The sequence below is a fragment of the Hemiscyllium ocellatum genome, chromosome 4 (assembly GCF_020745735.1).
Source record: "Hemiscyllium ocellatum isolate sHemOce1 chromosome 4, sHemOce1.pat.X.cur, whole genome shotgun sequence".
Classification (NCBI taxonomy): Eukaryota; Metazoa; Chordata; class Chondrichthyes; order Orectolobiformes; family Hemiscylliidae; genus Hemiscyllium; species Hemiscyllium ocellatum.
Window position 1 is genome coordinate 108,497,771 of NC_083404.1, and position 10,884 is coordinate 108,508,654.

Here is a 10,884-nt window from a genome sequence, read left to right on the forward strand (position 1 = left end):
TCTTAGGTCCAGTGGGGACAAGTATTGGGTATTTGGGAGCTTGCCAATATTTTCAATGGTGATGCACACAAGACAAGTAAAGTTGGGTAGAAAAGTTGGACACTTAATATATTCATTATAATGCACTTGTTCTACTTAATTTACAGCTGAAAGAACAGAACATGATGTAATGATAACTTTGTTCCCATTGTAACAGACGAGTTACCCCTGAAATGGAATATAATAAGGAAAGAAGTGGTGACAGAATAAGTAGGGTTAACAGCATTTTAATTGGAGTGAAGCATAGCTGTGTGCTGAAAAGATAATTAAATCATTGCTATAATCAACAGAAGAGGCAGTAAAGAGAGGGGAGTCAATTAATCTCTTCTCTCCTATATGTGACAGGTGGTATATAGTGTACTTACGGGATTGAGGAAGACAATATTGATTGGAAGCACCACATGAAAGGATTGTTTCAAGATAGAGCATCGCTTACATCAGTGCCATTAGTGTCCACGTGTTGATACCTCTGAAGAGTCTCAGCATGGGCACTACAAGTGCTGCTCCTATTCATCCTCCTTGAACTCACCAGAAGATAACATTCATTTCTGTCAAACAGCACTCTTTGCTATTTTGCTATGTTGGGAGCAAGGCATACATGATCATACATGAGAAACTGTATCATTAGAAGGATAGGTGCATAATTCCCCAGAGCAAGCAAGCAAGCAAAGCACCTGGAGTAAAAAGCACAATGGCATTGTTTGTTCTGTTTGTCTAATTCCAGATAGGCATCGCAAGCCACACCCTCAAATAGATATTTATCATTGTGCAGGATGCATTCCCAGAGGCTGTAGTGGGCTGAACAATAAAGGCATTTCTGACTGCTCAGGAAAAAGGAGTCAAGACAGCCTGTCTGGAACCTTGCACAGATTAGCATGAATCATTTACAGCAGTCACAAACAAACACTCAGAATGGAGTCCCTTCCTGCCCCTGCTTTCTCAAATGGTATTGTAAAGGCTAAAAGAGTGCATTCTGCTACCGCCTACATTGAAGCAAGCAAGGCAAACAGAGAAATCCCTCCATAGTGGACTTGCTTCACCAGTGTAAAAATCTCTGTAAAGATTTTCCCTTGTATACAGATCATCTTACCCCATGTTGTGTATATATGTGACCAAGTTAAGAAATCATACAAATGTCCCCAGTTTTCCTGAATGCATTTTTACATTAAATTTATCATAATTAACATTAGAGTAGTTGAAATTCCCAAACACCCCTCGGCACGACTTAGCAATTTGATTCACATAACCTAATAATGACTAGAGGTATTTTGTAACTGATTTGTTTAATTGTGGTCATAGTTGTCACGTAGGAAGCCAGTTTTCATACAACACCGTCCCAGTGATGTTTGCTGAAGGATAAATGTTTGCAATATAGCAACTTGCACTTACATGTTTATTGTTAAACATAGCAGAACATCTCAGGCTGTATGATCACAGCATCATTAGACAAAGTAAAATTAACAATCCAAAACCTATTCACATTCCTACATTTATTTTTACTTAATATTCATAAATGTTTCTCCACTACAAATGATTTTGTTTTACTTCAGTGATTGTAGCAAAGCATCTCTTTCCCCATAACCTGCACATAAATTAATCTCTTCATTACAAATTTAAACCAACAACCAAACCAATATTAAAACACCTTTCTCCAATTCTCATCTAATTTCTCGGAAGTAATTTGATATCAACGATTCTGAATTCTCAAATATTTCCTCATAATTGCAATTGACCATCCCTTGCATCATCCTAACGAATGTTCTCTCTACAGTCAGTTGTTGGGTGCCTTTTTCTTCCCAACATTACCCTTCAGCATCTGTCCACTGAGTTTAATCATTTTTTTCCAATTCCCACTTAACATTTCATTCGGAACTCTATGACAAGGCTGTTTTCCAAATCTGCCACTTTGGATTTCAGTAAAATTTAAGATTTGAATATAATCATTTGCATAAAGAAAGCCAAGTTGGGTGCAGCACTGGCCCCTGGAGTAGGTTTATTTTTTTGAACGTTGCTCCATGGTATGTAAAAATTGCTGGCTTGGCCTGCATTTGCTGCCCTTTGGAGTGTCCTTGAGGAGGTGGCTGTGACGTCCATTCCTGAACCACTCCATTCCATTTGGTACACTTCCAATGTTGTGAGTGAGGAAGTTCCAGCATTTTGATATAAAGGGTATACAGTAGTTCCAAGTCAGAATTGTCTGTGGCTTAGAGGAGAATTACAAGCAGTGCTGGAAATACGTTTCTGCTGTCCTTGTTCTTTTAAGAAGTAGAGGTCATAAGCCTTGGATAATTATTTCCCCAACCCTAGCCCCTATTCAATTTCTGCTGCCTTGCTTTCCCACCTCTGCTTTGCCCTTGCTCAAAACATACCAGGAATGAGGTACAAGATTAGAGAAATTGTGCATATGTTCTTTGGAGAAAGTGAGGACTACAGATGCTGGAGATCAAAGTCAAAACGTGTGGTGCTACAAAAGCACAGCCAGTCAGGCAGCATCTGAAGAGCAGAAGAGTGGATGTTTCCACCATTAGCTCTTCAGCAGGAATGTGTGAATGTGAATTCCACATTCCTGATGAAGGGCTTATGCTCTAAACGTCGATTATTTTGCTCCTGGGATGCTGCCTGATCGGCTATGCTTTTCCAGCACCACAGTTTTTTACGTATGTTCTTTGAGTCAGAGAAGATTAAAAAGTGACTTTATTGAGGTATGAACAATTTTGACAGGGTAAGGGAGGATATTCTGTTTCCACTAGTTAGTATGTCAATAATTAAGGGTCACAATTTCAAGATTCAAGAGAGCTAGGAGTGAGATGAGGAGCAACTTCTTTACTCAATTGTTAGGATTTGGAATGCTTTGCCTTGGAGAGTGGTGGAAATGAATTCCATAGGGAGATTCCAAAAGAGAGCTGGATATAAATTTGAAAGTGATGGATTTAGAGGGTTACAGAGAAAGAGCTGGAGAATGACTGACCTGGGTAGCTCTTTAGGGAGTTGGTACAGACATGACGGGTCAAATAGCCTTTTTCCCTTCTGTAAAAGTCTATATGACATTTCAAATTTGTCCCAGTTCTCATGAAAGGCCACAGTCGTGCAATGTGCAATCCAGAGATTGACTAATATCTCCTGAACATTTTCACGAACTTTTCAATTTCCAACATCATGACACTTTACTATTATATCAATGAGTTTGTAGTTTCTACACAATTCACCATTGTTCAAAATTATGCTCTTGCTAGTTGACTGATTTGTAAGATTAGTGAACCAATCTGTAAAACATTTATCGGGCTCTGATTTAAGTTTCCAATTCGTTTTATCAACAAAGTTAAACCAGGTATCTGATTACAGTAAAAACAAATTCAAGATTCCAGTAAAAGACTCTTTATCTGATGTCTGCAGGATTCCAATATGAAATTCATTTGCAGTTAGCCCGATAAATCATCCCCTAATTGGCAAACTTAGTCAGAGGAGCCAAATATAAAGGGGTTCCACACATCAGATCTTGCTGTTGAACATTTGGAGGTTAAAACACAATCCAGGGAGAGACTTACAATACGCTACCTCTCAATGTTCTTAATGTTGACTACAAATATCTCACATAGAAAACTCTGAAACAGAAACTCTCACCAGGGCTTTAGATTAAAACTCTCCCTCCTTAAAAAAAACTAATCATAAGTGCCATGATTATCATCGTTTCCAATACTACTTTTCCTTTTTTAATGTTATAACTATTAATTATACATACAATTTACAAGAGAGCATTACTGTGCCCACTAGGATCTGAAATACAAAGCAATCATGATAAAAACACCTATCAGATTGACAAAATAACTCATCTAAAATGTTGGCATTTCTCTTTAAGATGCTGATGTTTCTGCTTTCATATTTCATTTTAATGCTGAGAAAGATATTGCAATATCCACATCCTCAGGATATCTCAAATTGTTTCACAGCTAATAAAGCACTTTTGAAACATTAGTCACTATTGTAAAATTGCCATTGTCGTATTTATTAGCTATGGCATGTCGGTAATGAAGGCCCTATTTTATTAGGAAAGGTATCAGAGGTTTATGCTTTCGGAAACAGGAATACATCACAATCTTTTAGATTGCTCAATAATGCAGTTCAATCCCACATTCTTTAAGTCATTCATTAAACTGCTGAAAAAGTTCAAAATTATGAGCGATTGTAATAGAGTAAAGAGTGAGATAGATTTCCTATTGGCAATAAGTGACCATAGGACAAAAATAGATTGCATTTCACAAAAGAACCAAGGGAAAATTGTTTTTTCTTTCCCCTTCATTTCACAGAGAGTTGTGATCTGGAATGCTTGGCATGTAGGGAGATGAAGATGCAGAAATAATTCCCCAAAAACTGCAACTGGATAGTTAATTGAAAAAGAAAATATGTGCAGGGTTGTGGAGAAAGAGGTGACAATGGAGACCACAAACATGCCAGGGCTTAATGGCCCTCTTTCCATCCATTGTGATACCTTGAAATTCAAAACAAACAGCGGAAATAAAGCGCAACTAACAAAAAAGGGAAGGTAGTGGTTTAAGATTTGCCGCCTGTTTATGAGAAAAGGAGGAAACTGGTAAAATTTTGTAAAAGATCACCTCACTGATGTAATGCAAAGGAAATGGAAAATAGAAGATGATGTACTCATTGCCAAAGCTTCAACAATCTGGGGGAATATTGCACAAGGAAACTGATTTGCATTCACAAATCATATTTTACTTAGTAAGTCAATCCAAGTTGACTCATTTTCTTATTTTGCTCCTATGAAGTCAAAAAGCTATTAAATAGAGGATATGAAACTTATAGGAAAAAGTGACGTCTGCAGATGCTGGAGATCAGAGCTGAAAATGTGTTGAAAATCAGGAATTCCTGATGAAGGGCTTATGCCCGAAACGTCAAATTTCCTGTTCCTTGGATGCTGCCTGACCTGCTGCGCTTTAACCAGCAACACATTTTCAGATATGAAACTTATACTCAAACAATGTCCAAGGTGTGGGAAGGAATTTCAGTATCGAATTCAGACAGCTGAAGGTGCAGTCAGTGTGATATAAGAATGGTAATTACTCAAGAGACTAAAGTTGAAGGACAGGCACAATCCCTAGAGGTATTTTGGGTTAGGGAAAGTTACAATGAACTATAACAAAAAAAGTCCTTCATTTGCAAAGGCATCTGAAATGAAAAAGAATGTTGGAAATGCTGAGCTAGTAGATTCACACCAGAATAGAAAGAAGATTCAGACTCAGGACACAAGGAGGATAGATTGCCTGATGTACATAATGAATTCACTGCATCCAAACTATCAATACACCACCCCTTGATTTTAAGGCCTACATTTTTTTTAACTACGTACAGTAAAAGACGATGAACCTTGTGCCATTAAAAAGGAAGCAGAATCAATTAAGCCATTGTAAACTGGAGCCCAGAATATGCGGCATAGCATCGTTATTGTATTCTTTAAATATATAAACAATTGCATGCATCATTTCAAGTGTTGTTAAAACTCCCTAGTTCGCATCTTCCCTGAATACTCCCAATATCTTTTGAAGTGGAAACAGATTTTAAAAGCAGTTCTGAAACAATCCTTACACAATATTTGACAGCTGTGGCTAATGTTGAAAAGAAAGAAACATGAAGTGCCAAAGGTGGTATCCTGAGAGTTTAGAAAACAAACAGCCAAACTGTGCACTGAAAGGACCCCCCAAAAACAGCAATGTAAACTTCCAGATTATATTGGGAAATATTGGTGGAGGGGTAAGTAGTGGTTATGACACCAAGGATAAATCCCTGCTCCTCTTTATAAATACTTCCACTGGATCTTTTGCCTCAACACATGTTACAGACAGTGCCTTCTGATTAATGTCTCATCAGAAAGATGTCACCACCAACAGTGCAGCACTACCTCAGAATCGAGGTGGCAATCTAAACATTGCACTCAAACCTGTGATTTCCCAGACCTGCATTCTTCTGGCTCAAGTGCCTCGCTGAGCTTTTGTTAATACAGTAGCTTGTGCTGTGTGATTTTTCTTCATTTGTTTAAAAAAAAGGATCGCATATGCTTTGGAAGCATTTATCTGCAATAAATCACATTGGGACAGTGGGTAGGACTAGTTCCTTTATTCAAGGGAAACACTCTTTCCTGCCAGATTCAACTGGTTAATAACAGGAGCTGAATATAATGGGTGCACACATTTTCCAGAACTGTGCACTGCGCATTTTTACCATTTCTTGGGATTGTTCCAGGCTCTTTTGCTACTGTTGGATACATTCCAACATCTCACTGCAGTGCTGAATAACATCCACGCTGCAGCTTTGCATGTTTCATACAAAAAAGGTCATATATAATTACTGAACACACACCCTTATTTCTGTGAAAGTTCCATGTATGAAGTGCCCAAGTTATAGAATCAGGGAAGTGTGGGATGGAAAGCTGATCCAAATGGATAATAATTTCCCTCCAAACGTCTGCTTCCCACTGCAGTCAGCAAAAATGGTTTGCAAATCTCAGCATTGTGCAGAAAGTTACGATGCAACAAGTTTTAATCGTCACAACTCAAGTGAGAGGGGGAGAAGAGAATTCTTTTTTCTAAAAAATAGGAGGGCTGATTCAGCAGCTTTGAAACGCTTGCCAAGGACAAGCTATCTAAGCAATTGACAAACTGTGCAAGTTATAGCAAAATAAGAAGTGATAAGCTCAAACTATATTGGATTTCTAGGGGACTCTTTCCCCAATATAATCTGGCAAGATCAAATGCGTTGAGAATAATTCCAGTCGCTACTTTTTTTGGTACAGCAGCAAGCATTTTTATAAGAAAGCTTCATTGTCTTACCTGGTGTTGGTACGTCGTCTCAGTTGGCCTTTTTTAAACAGGGCTCATTCACATCAACCCTATCACAGAGCAAAGTGAGGTTGTGAAACCAGAGTTAATCATGTGTGGTGTAAACTACATCAGTAAGGAAGTACAGTTCAGTAATCAGGCTCCTCCTCTCCCATGTCGCTTTGCATGAATTCCTAGTAACCATAGTGATGGCTGCTGCACCTTCCCAGAATCTGGAACCCTCCCATTCATCTCTGTTTATGAGTTGACTAAAGATCCCCCAGCAGGTTTACATAGTATTATTCCTGTTGTACCCGACTGATTTGTACATTTGCGCAATATACATGGTGTCACAGCATGTGGACCAACACAGACAGAAAGCAAACAAAGGACTATGTTGTCAGTATTACTCTGGCAGTTTGTGGTTTCTGTGACCACCCCACCCAAAGAATTTTCATGCAAGTTACAGCAAAATCTGTGTACCCAATCTACAGAAATGCACAGGATACTGTTGGGGATACCACCATGAGCACCACCCAGCAGACCTCAACTCTTTGAGAACTGGTTCTGGCAGAGTTAAACTCCAGGCTTTCAAAAATGTTGTGGATTCTTCATTGTAAAAGGCCAACTGAGCCATTTGGTTCAAGGGTGTGAGGGATGGCAGCAAATGACAACCTTGCCAGTGGAGTCCACATCCCATGACAGAATAAAGATTGGTCAAGTTTGTTTACTCTGTCCAACTGGATCCTTTAATGATTTAGTTATTAATTTGAATTTTAACTGGGTCCAATTCGGATGTCCAATTCAAATTTCCTACAAGACTGACTGAAGTCCCATTTTCTTGCTGCTGGCTCTGATTTTAACCTGCTGTTCCAAACTATTTGAGAATACAGAGCTCCGCAAATCTATAATCCTTATTGGGCATCCCTGAATAATACTGGTCAGGAGTTACATGTAGGCCAGACCAGGCACAAACAGGTTTCCCTCCCTAAAATGGGGCATTAGTGAACCTGTTGGGTTTTTATTGTAGACAACCCATTGCAGCTGCATAGCAACACCTGTAAGCATGAGGTGCAGCAGCAAACATCACTGACATTGTCACCAGGCCTAAAAAAGAAGATATGCTGTATGGTCTGTTGTACCCACTACGTAACATTCCTGCATTCCAAGATCTGTACAAAAAGACACTGGGCCTGCCTCTACAAGAAGATGCAGCCAGAGGCTACAACAGGGAGGGAACAAGCAGAAGACAGGAGCAGCACTATGACACCAGCAGCAGGGAGCCCAGCAGAAACCTACATAATTGCAAGTTAATACATGAAGTTCACAACAAGACAGACCCAAGACCCAGAGTTGAATAACATCCAAATAATGGATGAATAGGCTTTTTCACATTGTCAATATAACACATGGGCTGACTATTACTTTTTGTCTAATTGTCAATTTTATTGAGTTTCGCTGAAGGGTTCTGTCTGCATCTTACCAGAATCATTAAATTATCGGCCATGATTTAGAGATGCCGGTGTTGGACTAGGGTGTACAAAGTTAAAAATTACACAACACCAGGTTATAGTTCAACAGGTCTATTTGGAAGCATTAGCTTTTGGAGCGCTGCTCCTTCATCAGGTGGCTGTGGAGTATAAGGTCGTAAGACACAGAATTTATAGCAAAAGTTTACAATGTGATGTAACTGAAATTATATATCGAAAAAGACCTGGATTGTTTCTTAAATCTCTCACCTTTCAGAATGAACATGTTGGTTTCAGTTCTTTCATACATAAATCGCAGAACATTTAAAAGTTACATTCTCAAATGAACATTAACAATTGGTGTCACGTCAGTCCAGATAATGCATTGAAGGTGTGAGTTGCTCTGTGTGAGAGTCTCTGTGCCACAATGGTCAGAGTGATTCTAATCAAAGCATTGGATTTACAGAATCTTACATGGATCATGCAGTTTTTGATCAAAGTAAAATGTAATTCTGCAAGTACAAATTCATCCCACAAACTTATATGTCCATGTGTGCTTGTGGGTGTGTGTGTTTGGGGGTGAGGGGGGGTCGGGGATGTGGTTATGGATATCTGTGTGACAGTGTGTGTATGTGTCTGAATGTGAGTGTAAAGGGACATGTCTGTGAGAGGGTGCATGGGTAAGTGTGGGAGTGTATGTATGAGCGTGTGAGAGAGGGTCTGTGTGAGTGTATGAATCTGTAGGAGATTGTGTGTGTGTATCTGTGTGTTGTGTATCTGTCTGTGCATGTGTATCTGTCTGCGTGTATGTATGTGTGTGTGTGCATCTGTCTGAGTGTGTGTGTATAGTGCAATGGGCTCACCTGTAGTGTGACGTGAACGCCAGGTCTCGGTTGAGAACATCCCCATGGGTACCGAACTTGGCTATCAGCCTCTGCTCAGCCACTTTTTGTTGTAGCCTGTCCTGAAGTTTACCTTGGAGGACGGTCTCCCGAAGGTCCGAGGTCGAATGTCCTGGACCGCTGAAGTGTTCTCCGACTGGAAGGGAACACTCCTGTCTGTTTATTGTTGTGCAGTGCCCATTCTTCTGTTGCCGTAGCCACTGCTTGGTCTCACCAATGTACCATACCTAGGGGTATCCTTGCCTGCAGTGTATGAAATAGAGAACATTGGCTGAGTCGCAACAGTACCTGACACATACATGGTGGCTGGTGTCCCCATGTGTAATGGTGGTATGCATGTTGATACGCTGACATGTCTTACAGCATCCACCATGACAAGGTTGTATAGTGTTGTCCTGAAAACTGGGCAGTTTGCTATGAACGATGATCTGTTTGAGGTTTGGCGGTTGTTTAAAGGCAAGCAGTGAAAGCATCGGTAAGGTCTAGGCGAGGTGCTCATCCTCATTGATAATGTGTAGCAGGCTGCGAAATATATGGCATAGCTTTTCGGCTCCAGGGAAGTACTGGACAACGAAGGGTACCCTGTCGGTTGTAGCTCATGTCTGTCTCCTGAAGAGGTCATTACAGTTTCTTGTTGTGGCACGTTGGAACTGGCAGTCAATGAGTTGAGCATTGTACCCCGTTCTTATGAGGGCATCCTTGAGTACTTCCAGGTTCCCCTCACATTCTTCCTCATCTGAACAGATCCTGTGTATGTGTAGGGCTTGTCCATAGGTAATGGCTGTTTTAAAATGTTTCAGGGGGAAGCTGGAGAAGTGTAGCATGAGGTTATCCTTGGGTTTGCGGTAGAGTGTGGTGCTGAAGTGCCCATCCTTGATGGAAATGCATGTGTCCAAGAATGAGGCAGATACTAGAGAGTAGTCCATGGTGAGTTTGATGGTGGGATGAAACTTGTTGATATCACTGTGTAGTTGTTTCAGTGACTCCTCACCATGGGTCCAGAGGAAGAAAATGTCGTCAATGTACCTGTTGATTGGAGATCCTGCATAGAGAAGAAGTCTTGCTCGAGTCTGTGCATAAAAATGTTGGCATTTTGGGTCCTCATGGCTGTTCCATGTGTCTGGATGAAGAACTGGTTGTCAAATGTGAAAATGATGCAGTCAAGGACAAAACAGATGAGTTGTAGGATGGTGCTCAGAGATTGAATGTTGTTAGTATTGAGTACTGAGGCTGTTGCTGAAATGTGGGGGATGCTGATGTAGAGTGCTGACATATCCATTGTGATGAGACATGCTCTTGGTTCTACTGGTCTGTGGGTGTTGAGTTTGTCTAAGAAATCTGTAGTGTCGTGATAGAAGCTGGGGGTCCCGTGTCCAATGGGTTTCAAGATGCCTTCGACATAGCCAGAGAGGTTCTCACACAAGGTCCCATTGCCTGATACGATGGGACGTCCTGGTGTGTTGGTTTTGTGTATCTTCGAAGAACATGTTGGAGAACACTTCAGCGGTCCAGGACATTCGACCTCAAACTTTTGGGTGACCGTCCTCCAAGGCGGACTTCCGGACAGGCAACAATGAAAAGTGGCTCAGCAGAGGCTGATAGCCAAGTTCGGTACCCATGGGGATGGCCTCAACCAGGACCTTGGGT

General features: G+C 40.5%; 1 protein-coding gene across 2 annotated transcripts in view; it reads right to left on the reverse strand.

The window, feature by feature from the left end:
- Positions 1 to 6,989, reverse strand: part of LOC132815061 (ALS2 C-terminal-like protein) — a 103,221-nt gene extending 96,232 nt beyond the window's left edge. For both annotated transcript variants that reach the window (XM_060823751.1, XM_060823750.1), the window contains exon 1: positions 6,879 to 6,989. The gene's annotated coding sequence lies outside the window, so the exon portion shown is untranslated. The remainder of the gene's footprint in view (positions 1 to 6,878) is intronic.
- Positions 6,990 to 10,884: the final 3,895 nt, after the last annotated feature.